The following is a 22,433-nucleotide window of genomic DNA, read 5'->3' on the forward strand; positions in this document are numbered from 1 at the left end:
CGGAACGAGCAGCGCCGGTGGTGCGGAGACAAAACTAGGTGAATAACGAAGAAGAAGGAAGCAAAAGTCATATAGAACGCATGAACAGAAGAGGAGAGGGAAGACGTTTTAAAAAATTAAATGAATGACATTTTTGCCACTTCACATATTATGCTGGGTGTACTAGCAATTGTGCTGGTGCCGAAACCAAAAGCCAAACCAGTGTTGTGTTTACATGAAAAACTGCTCTGATCGAAAAGTTCTTTCTTACACACTTGGTGGGAAGAGGAAAAGTGTCTCATGAAAGATTGAAACGCTCATTTCTTTTTACATTGTGATTAATAAGGCTATGTTTGAATAGCCATTGAAGCCTTTCTAACACACTTTTTTCTCACTAAACTTAGTTTGCTATTTTACTAGGTTAAATGTCATTTTTATCATTATATTTTGGCAGTTTTCATTTTGGTACATTTAGTTTTAAAATTTTGATTTTGATCTTTCATGTTTTTTAAAGTTTTATTTGGTACATTAAGTTTTAAAATCATTTTAGTCTTTCATATTTTTTAAAGTTTCATTTTGGTCTTTTCTTTCATTTTCTGTCGAAACATTATTATTCCATCAATGTTTTAAATTTTGAAATAATTAATTATTGTAGCCGACACTATTTCAAATTAATTATTTTACTTATATGCAATGTTTTCTGTCAAATTTTAAAACATTGATAGGACACTAACATTTTTAACAAAAAAAAAGATCAAAATGAAACTTTAAAAAACATAAAGGACCAAAATGAAAATTTTAAAACTTAATTTATGAAATGAAACTTTCAAAAACATAAAGAATCCAAAAGAAAATTTTAAAATTCTCCAAAATAAAATGAAATCATTAAAATATAATAGACCAAAAGTGATATTTAACCATTTTGCTATTTTGTTTTGTTGTTACTCAAAGCAATTTTTCAACTTACATGTAGTACTAACTTGAGTTACTTTTGAAGAATTAGTTTTCTGTTCATAGTGTTTTTTCAAGAGTAACCTCAAATAAAAGTATTGTTAATTAGTATTATTTAAATAAATTTTATTTTATCAACATATTTTTCAACAAAAAAATCTAAACAAATTATATTATGTTATTTTTATCAAACTTGAATTTACAACATGATTTTAATTCAAACTTGTATTTGCTATTCCTAATCCAAACATGCATAATTTGTAAATTCATTTGTCTGCTTAAGTAGTCTCAATAATTGAACTCTAACTAAGTAAATTAGACTCGCATAAATTCCTAACATATATGATCAGGAGAAATTACCTAAACAAATCGAGTAAATAATACAATGAAGCATAAAGTCCATTAGTTGAATTTAGAATGTACTGTTATTTTGTCATACAACCCAAATGCCTCCATATAATGGTTTCATGCTTCCTTGACCTCAACCCTAACCAATGAATAACCTTCCTTATCCCAAAATTTTTGTGATTAAGAAAAAAAAAAGTGAGTTTCATACAAAAATATCATCATAGGTTTGTACCTAGCAAGAAGCTCTCGCATATGTTGATGATTTTTCCTCCTAGAAAAGCCATATTCCAAGAAAGTATAGAAATATTTTAAAACTAATCAATTCAAAATAAAAATAGTAGTAATAGAACACGAACCTCATTATGATGGTTACATGGAAGGTAGCCTATCTCCAATCATACCAATCTTGTTGACATTACTTAGACCTTGTATAGCTGCAAAAGTACCTCACAAATCTTCATAGATGTGACCCCTTCAATGATTGTATTTGGTGGTTTGGGAACTCAATCTATTCGGTGGTAAAACTGTGACATTCATTATAGTTTTAATTTCATGTTCATGATGGAACAAACTTGGTTAACGCTAATTAGCCTTTGTTCTTGTTTGCTTCCCATTTAATTCTTTAGTGTTTGAAGTTACTTTAGGATGACTACTACTAAAAGAATTTGTTTTTACGACACACTAACCACATCGGTCCTCCTATAGACCGATGTGGTATAATAAGCGGTGGCAATTTCATAATTATAAAGTTAGAAAACAAAGACGGTGATGTACAAACCCGTCTTTGAATTGTGGAAACATTACTTCGACGACTTTGCTTTGGTGAACACCATCGTGGTTGGCGCGTCAGTATAGTCACGTGACTCGAACAACACTCTCGTGACCTCAGAAGACTGAGTTGTGCGCCCTAGCTATGTGAAGACTCAAACAAGAGTCAATTGACCCCTTCGTCACTCAGTTCGCATCGTCACTCAGCTCTCCCTTCCTCAGCCATCGTCACTCCTTCGTAATCTTCTATCAGCTTACCCCGACTTACGGTGGTCATCATGACTCAGGTCACCCCTTCTGGGACGGTGCACCCCTAGCCTCTCGTGACTAAGGTCACCCCTTCCCGTGTTTGCCCAAACTGAACCCTTGTTTTGTTGTAAGCTTTCTTTTTTGTCCCTCTTTGACATTTGTAGCTATTTTCCCTTTTCATTATTTTATTGAAAACAGACAAACAAGCAAACAAACTACTTTTTGTGATTTTGAAGAAATTATTAAAATTTGATGTTCATGAAGCTGATTTTTTTTATTTAAACAGTTTTGGAGTAAAATTCGGGTCTGTTTTTCGCTCAACCCTCCAACAATTTTGCATTTCTTTGTTATTTTTAGGCAAGCATGAGAAATGAAGTGATGCAGAGGCAATGTATAAGTTAAATTAAATTTGTATGGAACTGCTTTTCTGCTGAAGATAGACACAAGCAAATAGTATCTCGATATTACACTCCCCTATTGGATCAAGTGGCCTCAGAATAATTAAGAAGGGGGGTTGAATTAATCATTCCTAAACCTTTACTAATTAAAAATTTACTCTTCTAAGGCTTTAACTATGTTGTTAAGTAAATAAAGAGTAGAAAAGAAACTTAATCAAAAGTAAAAGCAGGAATTAAAATGCACAGCGGAAATTAAAAGAGTAGGGAAGAAGGAGACAAACACACAAGAGTTTTTATACTGGTTCGGCAACAACCCGTGCCTACATCCAGTCCCCAAGCGACCTGCGGTCCTTGAGATTTCTTTTCCAACCTTGTAAAAATCCTTTTACATGCAAAGATCCACAAGGGATGTAGCCTTCCTTGTTCTCTTTGAATAACCTAGTGGATATACCCTCCACTAGAAGTGCTCCTCAAGAGATGTACCCTTTCTTGTTCTCAGTCAAACCCAAGTAGATGTACCCTCTACTTGTACCACAAAGGATGTACCCTCCAATGTGTTAAGACAAATTTCTCAGGCGGTTAAACCTTTGAAACTTTGTGAATGGGGATACAAAAGAAATCTCAAGCGGTTAGTGCCTTGAAATCTTTTGTATATGGGAAAGGGAAGAATCAAAAGAATTCTCAGACTGTGTCATTTTGAATTCTTTGACAAGGGAGAAGGGAGACACAAAAGAATTCAAGCGGTTAGTCCTTTGTTCTTTTGGAAAAGGGAGAAGAGAGACACTAAAAGAATTCAGGCGGTTAGTCCTTGGAGAATTCTTTTTGGCAAAGGGAGAAGGGATGAAAATAATGAATAGCACAAGTTTTCAAGGTTTAGAAAACCAGAAATCTTTAGAAAGCTTTTGACAAAGAAAGAAGAAGAAGAAGTTCAAAGAGACTCAGAAATCAATGTGGAATAATTGCTTGTGTAAAGAATGAATTGGAAAAGATAGATTATCAAATGCAAAACAAAGCCTTGCTTTTATATACTCTTCATGTCTGGTCAAGAGAACCATTAGATGAGTTATGACCATTAGAAAAACTTAAAAACCCATTTTAAAAAAAGTTAAAAACTATTTGAAGAGTTACATCTTTTGATTTGTTCAGAAACTATCACTGGTAATCGATTACCAAATTAGTGTAATCGATTACACAAAGCTTTTTTGTGAGAGGATGTGACTCTTCACATTTGAATTTGAATTTCAACGTTCAAACACACTGGTAATCGATTACCAAAACATTGTAATCGATTAGAACATTTTGAAATCAATTGGAACATTGTAAATTCAGTTGAAAGATTTTTGAAAATTATTTTGCTACTGGTAATCGATTACAATAATCTGGTAATCGATTACCAGAGAGTAAAAACTCTTTGGTAAAAGGTTTTGAGAAAAATTCATGTGCTACTCAGTTTTTGAAAAAAACTTTTTAATACTTATCTTGATTAAGTCTTCTCTTGATTCTTGAATGAATCTTGATCTTAATTCTTGGAAGCTTGAATCTTGAAACTTAATTCTTAAAATCAAATTTCCTCTTGAACCTTGAAGTGTTCTTGATTCAATCTTGAAATCATTCTTTGATTCTTGAGATCATCATCTTTGTTATCATGAATTGTTCTTGATCTTTGAGCTTTTTGTCATCATAAAAAATTCTTTGAATCAATCTTGATTCATCATGAAGCTTGCTTCTACATCCCCTATGTATTTGGAATAATGTAGATTCTTCTAACTGTTTTGATTTTCGAAACTATCTTAGACTCTTGGTCATAGTGGCATTGGTGCATGCTATCTCCTTGAATGATGTATGGGCTTGTATTTAGTAGTATTTCTGAACAATGCTGAACCTATGTGAAATTGTAGGAAGAACACTTTATCCTTTTATCAAAGTATTTAGTAGTATGTAGTAGTATTTAGTTGTATTTTCTACCCATGCTGAACCTCTTGGTCATACTTTTGATTTTTTTTATCAAAGTATGAACATTATAGTTAAGTGTTTAGTAGTATTTTTGAACCTAGTTACAGTTGTGTGATAAAAATTTGAGGAACATGCAATTGATATATACATAAACGATAAGTATAAGTATATAGGAAAATTTCACACAGGTATATGTGCTAAAATATGCAATTTCACGTAATTATAAGTATATAAACAATATGAAAACAGCTATGAACATGCAAGAAGAGTAGTTAAGGTCTCCATCTTTGGTTAATTCATGTGGTTTGGTAGGCTGAACTTACTCTTGGTAGAGATCTTCTGGTGTTGTAGCGTTCATTTAAATTCTTCTAACTTCTTTAGTAATTGGAAGAAAAAATATAATTATTATCAGGATTTTCATCAAAGTATGGACAAGAATTCACCAAAAACAATCAAATAAATACATCATTAAAAACTGTTATTTCTAGGAGAATAATGTTTATTTGGTTCTTAATTATTGTAATATGATTTAACTTGTTTGAGCTTTGAAGAGGAACATTGAGCTGTAAAAGTCATCTGGTGTGTATGGTATTTAAATTTAATTGATATTTAATATTTTTCAAAGATAAGAGCTAAGGTAAAGTGGTTCCCAAATTATAAAGTGCTTTATGAAAATTCTCAAGGAGAGGTTCAGCATTGTGCATTATTGAAGGTAGAATATCTACCCATGATTACGCTTCTATACAAAATAGGAAATATATGTAACATCTTAGGTAAATAGTTTGCATAGGTTAGGTTTGAAGTGATCTATGATCCAAAAGGAAAATGCATAAGCAGAGTTCTATATTTGTTATAGTCTTGTGCAGCATATATTAGTTTAATGTTGCTTTGAATCGAATTCTTAAATCTGAGATAAGAAATTATTTCCTATTATTTACATTCTTTACTAAATTTTGGAGATGAAAATCCGCTTTCAAAAGCTTGCAGTAGCATGTCTGTTGGCCCTAGGTCTACTTTTGATTTGTATATTATTCATGATGGTAGAGAAAACAATACAGTATTGATGTTTCCATGTTGGCCAACAATTACATATCCAATTAGGGGGGATTAAATACACTTTGTCTCTCAAACAAAGCACTACCACAACATCCAATGAAGTTATATTTATCGGGTTTATTTCAGAATTTGGTTTTGTTTTTTTAGAGAATGAAATTGAAGTCATTCTTAACTTTCTATAAATTAGATTAATGTCACTTACAATAATGTCATTCAACTTAGATCAATCACAGACACAAGGGCTTTTTAACATGTCTCATGATATTCCTTATAGTCGTACCACTTATATAATATAAACAACTTACCATGAGTTGGAGTAAAACACCGGAATGTCATACAATTGAAACCAAGGATATGCATACTTCATAAATCAATTAATCCTTTCTACTATCCCATGATTTGGATTGGAACATAGAGTTGGAAAAGTGAGGCAAAGTCAAAAGTGTTGTTGTCTCACTCATGTCTTTTGTTTCGATGTATGGACAGCAAAAAAAAAATCATGGATTGGTTGATTCATTTCATCATACCTTCTAATACAATGCATATGCATATGTGGTACCATAAGACTTAGTTGAATGTCTTTGTTAGTGTTGTACAGCTTCTTTTTGTTGGCTGACAAGTTTTGACATTTTCCTCTTACATGTGATGTTGTACTGGTTATGTTGTGCTAATTAAATTTCACTCTTAGCTACATTTGCTTGGTCGTCGATTGCTTAGACAAAAGTTTTGTAACCTACTTGTTGATTTTAGTTTTTTCATTTAATTTTCCACTTAAATAATATGCAACAATATATGCTTATTTTAGTTTTTTCATTTAATTTTGGGGCTATTAGCAAACTTTGGTAACCTACTTCTTGGCAATGGGAGTGATTCTTAATTCTCTCTCTCTCTCTCTCTCTCTCTATATATATATATATATATATATATATATATATATGTGTTTATTTTAGTTTTTTCACATAGTTATCTTCACATAATTATTATTGAAATTACAGTGCTGATTTAGGCCTTCCGGGCTTCCCAACCAACGATTTGCACTATAGCTTTCTTCCTCAATTCACTCTAGTGTTCTACATCTCAATCACTGAGTATCTAAAGGTTCCACTTCTTTATTGAATGTTCTGCAGATATTGATCATTTGTCAACAATAATAGACATTGATTTGGGTGCTAACTTGCAGATAAAATTTGTTGGTCAGGATGCTCACAATATTGTTGTAGTTGTAGCGGTATCTGTTTGTTCTCCTCGGGACCCTTAGGTTGGTATTTTCATTTTAATTTGATAAGAAATGTAGTTAGCTAAATTTTGAAATTTATTTGTGTGTCCCAACATCCAAAACTTGTGTATGTCCGTACATGTTTTTGTGATGCTCTAATAAAGGAGCATCTGATCTGCCTCCATATCATCCTTTCTATGAATTAAGGCATAATAGGAAATTGGTTGAGAAAGAACCTAAAGTAAACATTAATTTGATGACACAATCCTTTTACTTAGACCACTTACTTCTCATTTGAATTAAAATGTCCAAAGCCTTCTGAAACTGATCTCCATCACCTATTAGTTGTCTCTTAGAATGTTTAAACTCCATTTTTCCAATAATATGCTAAAGTTAAACAATGCAAATGCACAGATCGAGGAAACGACTACAGCAGCTATAAAATTGAAAACAAAGTTGCAAGTAACCATAATTCAAGCCTGTAAAACTTTGCTTTGGCCATGAGCCCAAGTGAAGTAAATGACATGAGAAGTAAGTAAAACACAAATCCTTTCAAGTCTGCAAATCCCAAAATACCAGCAACAACTCCACCAATTATAGATAAAAATGTTCGGCTGCAAAAGAGACAAAGAAATTAAGATTCAACTGTAAGCCTTAGACAACATTATACAGGAGTTTGTTTTCATCCCTCCGCCCCCACTCCCACCCCTTTTTCTCCTTTCAGTAAGAGTGATTAACATCTAATACCATGGACTCGGATGACTATTTGAAGAAGATAGAATCAAACAATTTCATCCATACAAAAACTACCAAAAAGAAACCTTTTGTTCCATGGTCCAAATATAATGTTTCAAGCTATATTTATATAATAAAAATTAAAAAAATAGTATTAATAACCAGCAGGCAAACCAAACCTGTAATATATAATTTTCATGTGGCTTTGCATGTTCTCAGCATTAAAAGTCAGCAACTCATTCACAACATTGCTAGATTTCTTCTCTAATGAAGCCAAATCAGAATGTACAACCATAGTTATTTGCCTAGTCTAATGTGTTTTTGTAAACAGAAATAGAATTGAATGATTTTGGGTAGAAATAATGTAAACAAAATCATGCAATTGAATTCTTAATTCAATATCCAGAACCATTATGCTAAAGTTAGCAACAACTGATTTCAAAGGGAAAGTTGGAGATGAACATGACTGACCACAAACTCTGACCCAAGTAAGTTGAGTCATGCCCTTACCTTATATAATAGGAACTGATACAGGACACAGTCATCCACTGAAGTTTCTGTCATAAATATGAAGAAAGATGGACCATGGGGTAGGTGATCTTCTCCCCAATTGATTTTGTTTATTCCTATTCATAGTCACAACCTATTAAAAATATTTGTCTAGTATCTTATTATTATTTTTCCTGCCATTTGAAGAAACTACTATTAAAGGGGTGGAGATCCCAAATAATTTCAAGGGAGGGGTGACATGCTTTGCCCTTAATTTATGTTCTAAAACTTGTAATCCCCATCAGCCACTTGAGCATGACAGTGGCAATGTGAACGCAACAGTAACAACTTCTTTAACTAGACTTGAAGCCTCAAGTGTCAAAGGCTGTAGTTATATGCTACTAACTCCTGCTCTCATCTTTCCAACTTGTTGTAGCTTCCACAATAAAATATAATAATACCTCATAGAGAATTTGGAGTTTTGGGTAAACCAAACTTTTGGAAGGGATACTAGGTTTAGAAAAAATAACTTAAATGGATATTTGGTTGAATGAGGTTCAACAATTTGGGTGGAAATAAATAATAAAATTCTATTTGTAGGATTTTGGTAGTATGAGGAAGATGCCGGTACATATGTGTGTGCAAATTTGGAGTCATACCTTTGTGCATTAACTCGTCCAAAATTAAATATGCTTCATAAATCCTTCTCACCTTCCCAAACCCATCAATAACACCACTATACACCACAACATTCAAATCAACACATTTTTATTTTTCTTCTTCAAATAACATATATGCTTCATCCTATCAATTATAGCAAGTCTATGAATGAAAGAACCATAGGTTACAAAAGTATGTTGCATACCCTTTGTCTTCATTTCCTCCATCAGTTGGTAAGCTTTGTTGACCTTACCAAACTTGCAGAACACATGAATAACTATGTTGTAAGCACGGGTGTCCAAATGCAGTCCTTGTTCCTTCATCTCATAAAAAAGTTGTATATTTCTTTTGTGAAACCTCGTTTGAGAGGACCATGAATTAAAATTGAATAACTCTGAACATGTGGAGTTAAACCTTGACACTTTATTTCTTGAAATAAAGCCCTACCTTTGTCAATTTCGTGGAGTCGTGAACTTTCAGAGCAGCTTCAAGTTCTCCTGAATTCTATAGCCTGTGAATTAAAATATTGTAGGATGTAAGATTGGCAATTGCATCCATTTTCATTGCTTCAAGGATTGTGAATGCTTCCTCAACTTTTGGATATCATGGAATTATATTCCTTTTAGTTTTTAAGCATAGAACAATATATCATTTAGATTTGTCAAAAAAATTTCTTTTGTTGTAGGTAGTAGGTTGAGGCAAAAAGTTACAAAGAAAATTCTTGTTTCACAAGTGTCCGAGTTGACTTTGTTGTGTTTGATTTGCCACTTGTCTGATCCCATTCGTACGGGTTTTTATTCACTGTATTTGTCTGGTATGTATTTCTTTCACTCCCACCACTGATAATTACATGGTTATTTATATATCAATTTTGGTTTCTATAAGCAATTATGTGCATTGTGAGTGAACCTTAGTTTCCTGTTTGAGATTTTATACAACGATTAATACAGATAGTTTGCATTAATCGCTGTATGTGTGACACCCTCTACCCCTCACATATGTATTAATAAAGGAATAAAAATTCAAATATTAATTAAAAGTATTTTTAAAACATTTTTAAATACAAGCCTTTCAAATGAGTAAAAGGCTCACATTCACTTTCTTCTACATCATATTCAAACTTGTCCAAATAAATAATAAAGTCATCTCGGCTCAAAGAAGGTCATCTAAGTTTCATACAATTAATATAAAGCCTATATCCTAATGTCACATCCTATCAGAGCGTGGTGTTCCCGTGTCCTCTAGCATGAGGTTCTTCATAGTCATCCACCTATTCATCTGCTCCCCTGAACACAAAGTTCAAGATCATCACAGGATCCAAACACAAACAGCAAACCGGGATTGAGTTATCACATTTCTAACTACTAGAGAGAAACAACACAACATATAGTAGCCAAATACAATTTACTTAGCATATCTCACATTATTTCATCACTTTGTCATTCATCAATCACACCTTTCAATCATCAATCACAATACACAGGAATCACACACTCCGATCAAGACATAATAACACATCAATTTCATAATAAACAATTAGCAAGCGTATGCAACAATTATGCTAAGACTCAAGCCTATATGCAATGTGGTACCATGTCAGTGAAAAATCTCGTCGGGCGCCTAGGAGTACATGACAAGACAAACCACACAATAGTAAGTCAAGTCACTCTCACTAGGTAATATCATAGAGAGACCAGTCAGGGTCACAGTGTTTTGCGAGAATGCTCCAACCATATGGGATCAACATAGGCTTAAAGGAACACTCAAACCGTGTGACCCCCAAGGCCTACACTCCGAAGAGTCCGTCAGGGCCTCTCCCTCCTGATTCAGGTCCAACCCAAAAAACATTTTAGCACACAGACTCTATCTATGAATTGTACAAAACACACGACTCCTCAATTGTTCTCAAAATAGTTTCAACTCGTCGCCCTAAAAGGGACTGAACATTAACTCGTCGCCCTTAAAGGGACTTAACATTAACTCGTCGCCCTTAAAAGGACTTAACATTAACTCGTCACCCAAAAAGTGACTTAACATTAACTCGTCTCCCTTAAAGGGACTTATAGTCATGTGATTATACAATTCATAGTTCATAATCAATGCACACAATATCTCAATCATATACATACACAATTTATCACATACACTCGATCTCAATCACAATGGTATAATATCAAAATAGCATGTTATCACACCTCATGGATCATATACACTTTACTTATGAACTATGCAATACACACATTTACTCAATTATTTTCAAAATTATTTTAACTCGTCGGGTTCCCATAGTGGATCCCATCACAATACTTGTCGCCCTTAAAGGGTTTTACAATTGTGTGATTGCACAGTTCATAGTTTACAACTCAATACATACATCTCATCTCAATACACATGTATTTCATCATCCGTCACATGTTCAATTTATCACATAGCACAGTTTAAATCATCATTTCATAACCTAAACATAACAATTTATACAAAAGATTTTATCACAACATGGGGTGTAAAGCCTTTGAAATAGTTTCTCACAATTGTATCAAAATCAATTAATCAAAATCATGGGTTAAACACAAAGACATCAAGAGAACTCAAGTTTATCAATCAATTCTCATCAGGACATCAATTGGTACATAGAACACAATAATATTGTATTTATAATCATAAAGAAAAAGTCATAATTCAATAAACATCCCAACATAAACCCTAATTTAGTTCTCTAAGGATCCCTACACATGTTCATTTTAACCCCCAATTGCGATAAACTCATCTCTTACCTCTGAGCGGACTCACGTGTCCTCAACCAGCGATAGTAACATCTCTAGCGGTTCCCTGAGATTCCTTCAGTTATTCCTCCAACTGCTCCAATAGAATTCCCAAACGTCAGAGAGACGGAGAAGAGATTGAAACCTCCACTTGTACTATCTTCTGCGATTCCTTTTTCTCCCTCCACAAATATTATCACAAAAATCCCAACGGTGGAATTGTGCGCAATTGAATTTCGAACAACATATCCAAATTTCATGAACATCCAACGGTTAACGAAACAAAGATTATAGTTTTACCGAGACAGTTTTGGGTTTCTGCGGGAAATTAAAATGCTACAATGCGAAGGGTTTTCCTCTAAGCTCAGATATGATTTTATAATTCCCAACGGTGAGAATGTTCGAAATTGGGTTGTGAACGTGGTACACAAATTTCACGACGATCTAACGGTGAATGAGTCCGAGATCGTCATTTTTCTGAGACAAGTTTGGTGGGTTGTGGGAAAAAGAAAGGGTTTTGAGAGAAGAAGGGGAAAAACGAAAATGAGGCTAAAAAGAGGCACCTGACTTAATATAACTATTTATACTTAGGGTATTCAGCCTATTATTTGCTCTATATTTATTTATTTATTTATTTTATAAAAACAAACTTTATTTTATTTTCTATCAAACAAATAAATGAAATACCCTTTTTATTTTCTCTCAAATCATTATTTTAATTAATAATTATATCTCCTTATTTATTTATTTATAAAATCTCATCATTTTTCTAAAACTCTGTTTATTTATAAATAACAATCTTTTTTAATCTAGATTACAAAAATTGGGATGTTACAGTATGGAATCTTGAATTGTCCGTTTGGACAGTTTGAGAAGACTCATTTTTTATACTAGATTAATATGTGTATGTTACTTTTGTTTTCTAAAATTTGTTAAAATTTCGGTATACTTCATTTCACTTTGTTCTCCGAGTGCATAGTTGAATGTGGTGGATGAAGTGACATCACCGCTTTCATGTTGTGTACTTGGAGACATAGGCAAAATGCTGCCAAAATTTCAACAAATTTAGAAAATACAATTAACATGTATTATTCAGTCTAGTATAAAAACAAGTCTTCTTGAATGGGATAGGGCCACACCTTTAATGAAAAAAGTGAGGTTTACATGCATGTTACATATGTTGATAAAGTACTAGTATTACAACAAAGGGAAATCATGGATCGAAGTTGGATGCAAGCATCATGCATCAGTGACGAGTATGAGAATGAAGTTGAACAATTCCTCCAATTTATTGAACTCAATGTATCATCTTTGCGGGGTAAATATTTTTGTCCTTGTGTGAAATGTGCGAATGGGAGACACCAGCCAATAAGTGAGATAAGATCACATCTTATATGTCACAAGATCATTCCAACTTACACTAAATGGATATGGCATGGGGAATTGCCAGAGAAGTCACCATCAGTTGCTCACACTAAGTCTGTGGATGTAGATATGGAAAACCGTATAGAAGAAATGATTCACGATCTGGGGCAAGACGGATTTCAACAAGCACATGCCCCTTTGTATGAAAAAATAGAAAATGATTTGAAGATGCCTTTGTATCCTTGGTGCACAGGTTTCACAAGGTTTTCAGCAGTATTAGCTTTGGTGAACTTGAAGGCACGATTTGGGTGGAGTGACAAAAGCTTCATTGAATTGCTTCTTCTATTGAGAAAACTACTTCCTAAAGATAACACATTGCCAATGAGTCAATATGAGGCTAAGAAGATCTTAAGTCCAGTGGGAATGGAGTACCAGAAAATCCATGCTTGTCCAAATGATTGCATTTTGTATAGAAATGATTTTGCTGAAATGCACAATTGCTCTACTTGTGGTCTATCACGCTACAAGGCCAACAATGATGAATTTAGTCATGATGCAACCTCAAACAACAGTCGGCTAGCAAAGGTCTGTTGGTATCTTCCAATAATACCAATGTTTAAGCATTTGTTTGCTAATTGAGATTATGTAAAACACTTGAGGTGGCATGTAGAAGGCAAAAAAAATGATGGATTGCTCTAACATCCAGCTGATAGTCCCCAATGGAAAGAATTTGATCATTTGTATCCTAATTTTGGGAATGAGCCAAGAAATATCAGGGTTGTTGTTGCTTCAGATGGAATGAATCCATTTGGTAATTTAAGCACGAATCACTGTTCATGGCCTGTTTTGCTTATGATTTACAAATGTAGAGTGATGGGGTCAAAGATGTTGCTGAAGCTGTTGACGGGGTCAAAGATGTTGTTGTGCATGACCCCTTGCGTGAGTTGATTAAGTGCCTGGTTAACATTTATGACAACCCTATTCAGTTTGTGTGGGATGGTAGTAAATTTGGGATTCCAAATATAGAGTCAACCTTGTTTTTAACATATGTTGATGTCAACGAAATAACAACAGTGGACAAATGGTTGAACATAGTCATACTTCAGTTATGGACCATGTAAGTAAAATTCATTTGTAACTATTAAATCCATATTGCTTTACCATATACCTGATGTTGAGTTATTTGACCAAATCTGCAAATTAGGTATATGGATGAGTGGAGTAATAGCTTGGGTCATGGATCGCTATATGGATTCCTTGAGCCTCAATCAATACACAATGCAAAGGACCGACATGGCCAATGTGAAGAATATATTGGAAAATGGCTTAAGGAATTCCAAAGACAAGTGTACTTAGGAGCTTATCTGAATCAATAAGTAAAATATATATAGGCTCTCATGCAACGAATTTTGTGTTCATTAACTATATCTATTGTGTTAATTGTAGGGCCCATTGGCAACTGATTGTTTTATGTCCTACAAACAATCTGGTGGTTTGGTTTTGTTCGATGCGTAAAAGGCCTGATGTTCATATCAAAACTGCAATTAACAAGTTAAGTAATATATTTGAAGTCGTTCAACATTTTTTTTAGATGGAAACATACATTGTCACCTTATATATATGTAAATGATATTAATCTTGCAATGCGGTGCATTTAAGGCATTAAAGACAACTGATGACTGCAAGCTTCCTCAAAGTACACCCCAGTGGATTGAAGTTAAGGTTAGTCCCAGTTGATACCATGTTTGCAATTGAAAATGTTATTAAACCAGTTAATACAAACATTCAATTATTTTTCTCATTTCATGTAGAGTCACGTTGAAAGAGGAGGCTATGAGTGTGGGTATTATGTGATGCATTGGATGTGGAACATAATCGGCGCAGAGTTGAAGACTGATTGGAGTCTGGTAAATTCATTGACAGCAAATGCTCATATTTTATTTCTTTTTAACTGGAAATGATAAATTATTTGTTTGTCACAATGTGTAGTGGTTCGGTGATGCCACACCACTAGAGACGAAGATGATGACAACATTACGTCAAAAATGGGCAGAATATTTTTTTAAACTTAGAAACTCCCAATGTACAAAGCAGTAATTAGATGAGATGAGGACATCCACTTTGTGTTTTTCATGTATTTGTTTTAAGTTTTATATACACTTTTGCTGCTCTAATGATTGATATTTGGCAATCAACTGATAAATCATTTCAAACTAGTGAATCTTACCTTCTGCCTCCACTTCTGGTTTCATTTTTTATTTTAGCCAATATTCTCAAAGTTTCACATATTTTCATAGTGGTGGAGAATATGGTGAATTTGAATATTTATACCTTTTAAGTTAGTATTGATATTGCTTTTAGAGTGTGAATGTGATGATGAGTACTGAATTAGGGGCATTATGGTCAACAAAAGCTTGGAAGAAAACAAGCAGCTATATGGTTGGAGCTTTGTGTTGTTTAAGTGTGAAGAGTGAAGAGTGAAGTAACAAAACAAAAAGAGTGGAGGGAAAGTCGTGGGAACGAAGAAGCCAACAAAGACAAATCAAGGTTTGTTTCTCACCAGCTTGAGTTGTTTAGGTTTGTGCAAAGAACAAAACTTTGGTCACTTTTCCATTTCCTTTTAACCTTCCAATCTTCTTTTTACTCTCAATTTTATTTTTATGTAAGATTCTGGTATATATATTATACGAAAAGAGAAATATACCAGCAAGTTCATACCACCAAGTATGAATGACATCCTTCGAAAGTGAAACTTGTTTTTTTTACTTTAACTTGTTTGTATAGCTAGTTCACAAGTTCCAGATTAGCCTATGGTTAATAAAATGGATTTTATTTTGTTTTGCAGCTGGTCCCAACTCTTGGAAACTCTTCCTCTTCCGAATGTAAGAATAAGCATACGTTGTCATTTTTTTAGTAGCTACTACACAGCTGATGTTTCACTACATACTAGTATGCAATATTTGGAAAGCACGTGTACTTGATAATCAATTGCCATTTATTTTCTTGAAATTTATGTTGCAGATTAAATGGATTTTCCCCAACTGCTCCTACACGGCCTGTAGCCTTATTTGGTGTATTTCCTTGCACTGCTTGTAAGATTCAATGCTTGAAATTCATCAGTGTTCACTTGAAAACACCATTGTTCTCTGAGTATGTTTTTTTTACTACAAAATTTGTTGCTACATTGCAGTGATATATGTAGTGTTCTTTGCTAACTTACTGTATATTCAGTGTAGGACTATAATGTCAACTTGTTTTTAACTGTCAATAACAGTCTAGTTTGATTGAGGCACGTCTATAAGGGTTTGATGCTGGGGAGATTTTAGAAGAAGCTCCTAGTGATTTGGAGGGGTTAGATGCTTCTGTAGCACACGTTGCCAATCTTTTGTCAACAGAGCCTTCAAATAGTAGGTTTTCCATGATCACTTGAGAAAATCATTGATATGATCTACCATACTTTTTTTGCTTCAGGGTATGATTTACTACAGGAAAGGATCCTCTCATTGTTGGATCAAGTGGCCTCGGAATAATTAAGAAGGGGGGGTTGAATTAATTATTAATGTGTCTTGACTAATTAAAATTTATCCTTCTTAATATTACTAGATTAAATTAGGCTTTACTACTAAGTTATGAGAAAGTAAAGAACAAAAACAATAACTTAGACAAACGTAAAGCGGAAATAAAAAGTGCACAATGGAAAAGTAAAGAGTGTAGGGAAGAAGAAAGCAAACACAAGATTTATACTGATTCAGCCACAACCCGTGCCTACGTCCAGTCCCCAAGCAACCCATGGTTCTTGAGATTTCCAATAACCTTGTAAAATCCTTTACAAGCAAAGAGCCACAAAGGATGTACCCTCTACTTGATGTACCCTCCCTTGTTCTCTTGAATCTTTTGTTTCAAATCAATCATGTAAACATTATTTTCTCTGAAACCTATATGCTCAATATCTTTGTCATGGTCATGCTTAATAACACATTTTTCAGAATCAAAAGATACTTTATATCCTCTTTCACATAATTGACTAACACTTAATAGGCTATGCTTTAAACCTTCTACAAGTAACACATTTTCAATGGGAGTAGAGGAACTTGTACCTATTTTGTCGACAAAAATGATTTTGCCTTTGTTGTTGTCACCGTATGTAACATGTCCACTTTTCTTGGGGGAAATGGTTGTAAATTTGGATACATCTCCCGTCATATGCTTGGAACATCCATTGTCGATGTACCACTTCTTCCTTACAGATTCTTCCTCATTGTTCTCATGAGATTTTGTCATGAGACATAAGTTGGCTTGGTCTTCATCATGATCTTGAAATGATTTCAGATTTGATCTATACCTGAAATTACTTTCAGAAAATAGAGAATTTAAAGAGGCCATTTATCTTGAAGTTGTGAAACTTTTCTCAAGAAACCTGCTCTGATACCACTTGTTGGATCAAGTGGCCTCAGAATAATTAAGAATGGGGGTTGAATTAATTATTAATGTGTCTTGACTAATTAAAATTTATCCTTCCTAATATTAGTAGATTCAATTAGGCTTTACTACTAAGTTATGAGAAAGTAAAGAACAGAAACAATAACTTAGACAAACGTAAAGCGAAAATAAAAAGTTCACAATGGAAAAGTAAAGAGTGTAGGGAAGAAGAAAGCAAACACAAGATTTATACTGGTTCGGTCACAACCCGTGCCTACGTCCAGTTCCCAAGCAACCCACGGTTCTTGAGATTTCCAATAACCTTGTAAAATCTTTTACAAGCAAAGAGCCACAAAGGATGTACCATCTACTTGATGTACCCTCCCTTGTTCTCTTTGAACAACCAAGTAGATGTACCCTCTACTTATAGCAAACCACAAAGGATGTACCCTCCCTTGTGTTCACTATTACAACCAAGAAGCTACTTGCTTCTTACACAGAATTCTCAAACGGTTAGTTCTTTGAATTCAGTGTTTGGGCAAAGAATTCTCAAACAGTTAGTTCTTTGAATTCTTTTGGCAAGAGGGAGAAGGAAAGAATCAAAAGAATTCTCAGATGGTTAGTTCTTTGAATTCTTTTGGCAGGAGGGAGAAGGAATGAATCAAAAGAATAACACAAGTTTTTTTACCAATGAACTTTTCTTAACAAAGAAAGTATTGAAAATAATTCTTAGAAAGATGTTGAGAAATGAATTAGAAAGTTCTCTCTTTTAGAATGAAAGGAATCTATTTTTGAAATTCGTGCCATGGTCACATATTTATAGTCATTTGATTACTCAAGTTAAAGTTTGTGACTCTTGACAATTTCTTTAAAACTAGTCACTTTAAAAGTTGTGACTCTTTTGAAAACTAGTCACTTTAAAAGTTGTGACTCTTTTTGAAAACTAGTCACTTTAAAAGTTGTGACTCTTTTTGAAAACAAGTCACTTTAAGAATTGTGACTTTTGTTAATTTATTTTTCAAAATAAATCACTGGTAATCGATTACCATCATAATGTAATCAATTACATATCAACAGATGTGACTCTTCATGTTTAAATTTAAAAATTAAAACATTTAGAAACACTGGTAATCGATTACAAATGTTGTGTAATCAATTACACAAGTTTAAAAATGTTTTATCACAAGTTGTGACTCTTGAAATTTGAAATCCAACGTTTAAAAACATTGGTAATTGATTACATGCCCATGGTAATCGAATACTACTTTGTAAAACAGTTATAAAACTGTTTGGGCTTCTGGTAATCGATTACTGCCTTCTGGTAATCGATTACCAGAGAGTAAAAACTCTGGTAAAAGATTTTTCTTTGAAAAATTCTTTTGGACAAATTATGCTATTCAATCTTTTCTTTTGAAAAAATATTTTTATACTTATCTTGATGCTTTTATTGAAGTTCTTGCATATCTTGAGTCTTCTCTTGAATCTTCACTTGAATCTTGATTCTTGATTCAACGACTCTTTGATTCTTAAAACTTGTTTGACTATTGATTCTTGACTTGAGTCTTTGGCATCATCAAAATAAACTTGGAAAGCTTTGCTTCCACACTCATGACATGATAGGTCATGACATGACACCTTTTTTGATTTGAAGATTATTGAAGTAATCATGTATGTTCTAAACTATTTTTGATTTGTAGATTCCATTTAAATATTCAATATGGTATTATAGTTGTCCCGTATAGAAATTTAGTCTATTGATTATCCTTTGGCAAGTATTCATACTGTGAGTATTGTCTAATTACATTCATACTTGTTTGAGACTTTGGGAAAAATAGATAGAGCATTTTTGTTAAGAAAACCACAAGAACTTGCATTTGTTAGATTATTGTCTCTGCTGCATTCATATGCTTGATTTCTGATATTAAACTGTTCATGATAGAATTGAAAATAAATTCTTTTTGAGGAAAACTAATTTGATTATCATATTGCTTAATATTTGAATATATGTTTCATTTCCTACAATTAGTCTCTCTAACTATCATATAGTTTTATTGATTGCATATGAGATATATGATTCGTGATTGATTGCATAACTTCTCTGCCTAACAATTTAGATAGTTCATTGATTGAATCGTGGTTTCTTTTTAAATCCCTTCTTGGCTGAATATAGTCTGCTTTATAAATGTCCTTCTTGTTTTACTAAGGATAATAATAAACCACATGCTACATATAGCATCAATGTGTCCACTAATCTTAAATTCCATATGCAAATAGTTATTAGTAGTCACTAGTCCTTAATTAGTAACTTACATGTTGTGGCTATTGTAAGGCCTATTGACAACACAACTTTCTTCTTCCAATAATGACTACCTTGAGGTTACTCATCATGGTGGCTTGTGAAGTTAACCATTCACAAGTTCCTAGTAAGTAGTAACCCAATATTTTCAAAGTTGGAACTAGGTAAACTACAATTATCTCCACTGGATTGGGCCAATCCCGAGTCAACTTAATATAGGCTCTTGAATTTTATGTGTTAAAAACCAAGGAAAATATGCAGGTGAAACTTTATTACATGTATCAAACAAGGAAGATGTGTTGGTTTAGGAATGCCAATTGCAACTCTGTCTATTTTATTTGCTAATGGATACAAATGCCAAACTTGTTACATGTTTTTGTGCTAGGGTGGTTCTAGGCCTTCTTTTGCTGTTATATTAGTAGTTACTATGGCTAGTTCTACTCAACAAAAAGAGTTTAGTTATAGTCATGTACCACAAATTGGGAAATGCAATTTTGTCTATGATAAGCATCATGTCAAACCCCTAGTAGATTCAAAAGTAGAGTGCTATGAGTTATAAAAGCAATTTGCATGCATTGGAAAAATAAAAAAAGTGGTCAATTTAGCATTAAAGAAGTGGTCAATTTATATTGTATTCATGGGAATGTTTTAACTTTTAACTATACTCAAGTTGCTAGTGATTTGACTTAAATACTATTGTTTAATGTACAGTCAAACTTGGTATCCAGGGCTTCTGTATGGGTGCTGCAACTGCGCTATACTTAGCTACATGCCATGTTTTAGGGCACTATGGTAATGGAAACATTTACCCTATCAACTTAAGTGTTATTGTCATAGTGAATATGTAAAGAGCTATACATTAAATTGTTATTATTGGGAATGTTTTCCTTTCTAGTTTCCACTTAGTGGCATGCAAACAACTTTTGTTTTTCTAATGAATAAGACAATAATTAAGAATTGAACATCTTTCTTAATACATGTATGTGGAAGCAATGTCTTCCAAGGTTATTTTGATGATGCCAAAGAATCAAGAGTTAAGCAAAGTTTAAAGCAAAGATTCAAGAATCAAGTTTCAAGTTTCAAGATTTAAGATTCAAGAATAATCAAGATCAAGATTCAAGAATCAAGAGAAGACTCAATCAAGATAAGTACGAAATTTTTTTTTCAAAACATTGAGTAGCACAAGAAGTTTTCACAAAATCATTACCAAAGAGTTTTACTCTCTGGTAATCGATTACCAGAAGGTAGTAATCGATTACCAGTGTTTTAAAACGTTAAGATTTCAAATTTCAAGAGTTAAAACTTGTGTTTAAACATTTTCAACTTGTGTAATCGATTACACAATACTTGTAATCGATTACCAGAGCTTCTAAACGTTTTAATTTTCAAAATTTAAAATGAAGAGTCACATCTGTTGATGTGTAATCGATTATACCTTAATGGTAATCGATTACCAGTGACTGATTTCGAAAAATAAATTTTCAAAAGTCACAATTCTTCAAGTGACTTGTTTCTGAAGATTTTTTCAAAAGTCACAACTTTTTAAGTGACTAGTTTTAAAGAAATTGCCAAGAGTCACAAGCTTTGACTTGAGTCATCAAGAGATTATAAATATGTGACCATGGCATAAATTTAAAATAGGAATCTATCTTTCAATCTTCTCTCAACATCATTCAATATCTTTCAACTCTTTCTACAGAATTTTCTGATTCATTTCTCTTCATCTTTCTAAAAGTTTTTGTTCAACACTTTCTCTTCAAAGAAAAGTTCTTTGTTCAAAAACTTGTGCTATTCATCTTTTTCATTCTCTTCTCCCTTTGCCAAAAGAACAAAAGGACTAACCGTCTGAATTCTTTTGTGTCTCTCTTCTCCCTTACAAAAGATTCAAAGGACTAACCGCCTGAAAATTCTTTTGATTCTTCCCTTACCCATAAGGAAAAGATTTCAAAGGACTAACCGCCTAAGATATCTTTTGTTTTCCCTTACAAAGATTCAAAGGACTAACCGCCTGAGAATTTTTTGTCCCAACACATTGGAGGATATATCCTTTGTGGTATAAGTAGAGGGTACATCTACTTGGGGATTGTTATACTGAGAACAAGAGAGGGTACATCTCTTGTGGATCAGTTCAAGTGAAGGGTACATCCATTTGGTTTTTCAAAGAGAACAAGGGAGGGTACATCCCTTGTGGATCTTTTGCTTGTAAAGGAGTTTACAAGGTTGAAAGAAATCTTAAGAATCGCAGGTTGCTTGGGGACTGGATGTAGGCACGATTTGTGGCCGAACCAGTATATATCTTGTGTTTGTCTTCTTCTTCCCTACACTCTTTAATTTCCGCTGTGTACTTTTAATTATCGATTTTACTTATGGTTAAGTTTCTATTTCTGTTTCTTTCTTTCTCAACTTAGTAGTAAAAGCCTAATTAAATCCAATAACATTAAGAAGGATAAGTTTTTTAATTAGTCAAGGCAAATTAATAATTAATTCAACCCCCCCTTCTTAATTATTCCGAGGTCACTTGATCCAACAATGTATATCAAAGTTGAGATTGTAGTTTTATTCTTTCTGTGGTCAATAATTTGTAGTTCTTCTCTGGTCAATAATAACTCGCAGGCACAAAAAAATAAAGAAATTCCTTGTAGGAATTATTGGTCCAGACTCTTGACCTATACTTAATACTGTTTGGGAAGTGAACACCTTGCTTGAGTTTGTCCTGATTCACTGATTGACCACATGTTGCAATTACCAGTCTGAAATTCACTGATTCTTTTGTTTACCATGTCAAGATA

Source organism: Glycine max, chromosome 20 (assembly GCF_000004515.6).
Source record: "Glycine max cultivar Williams 82 chromosome 20, Glycine_max_v4.0, whole genome shotgun sequence".
NCBI classification, from domain to species: domain Eukaryota; kingdom Viridiplantae; phylum Streptophyta; class Magnoliopsida; order Fabales; family Fabaceae; genus Glycine; species Glycine max.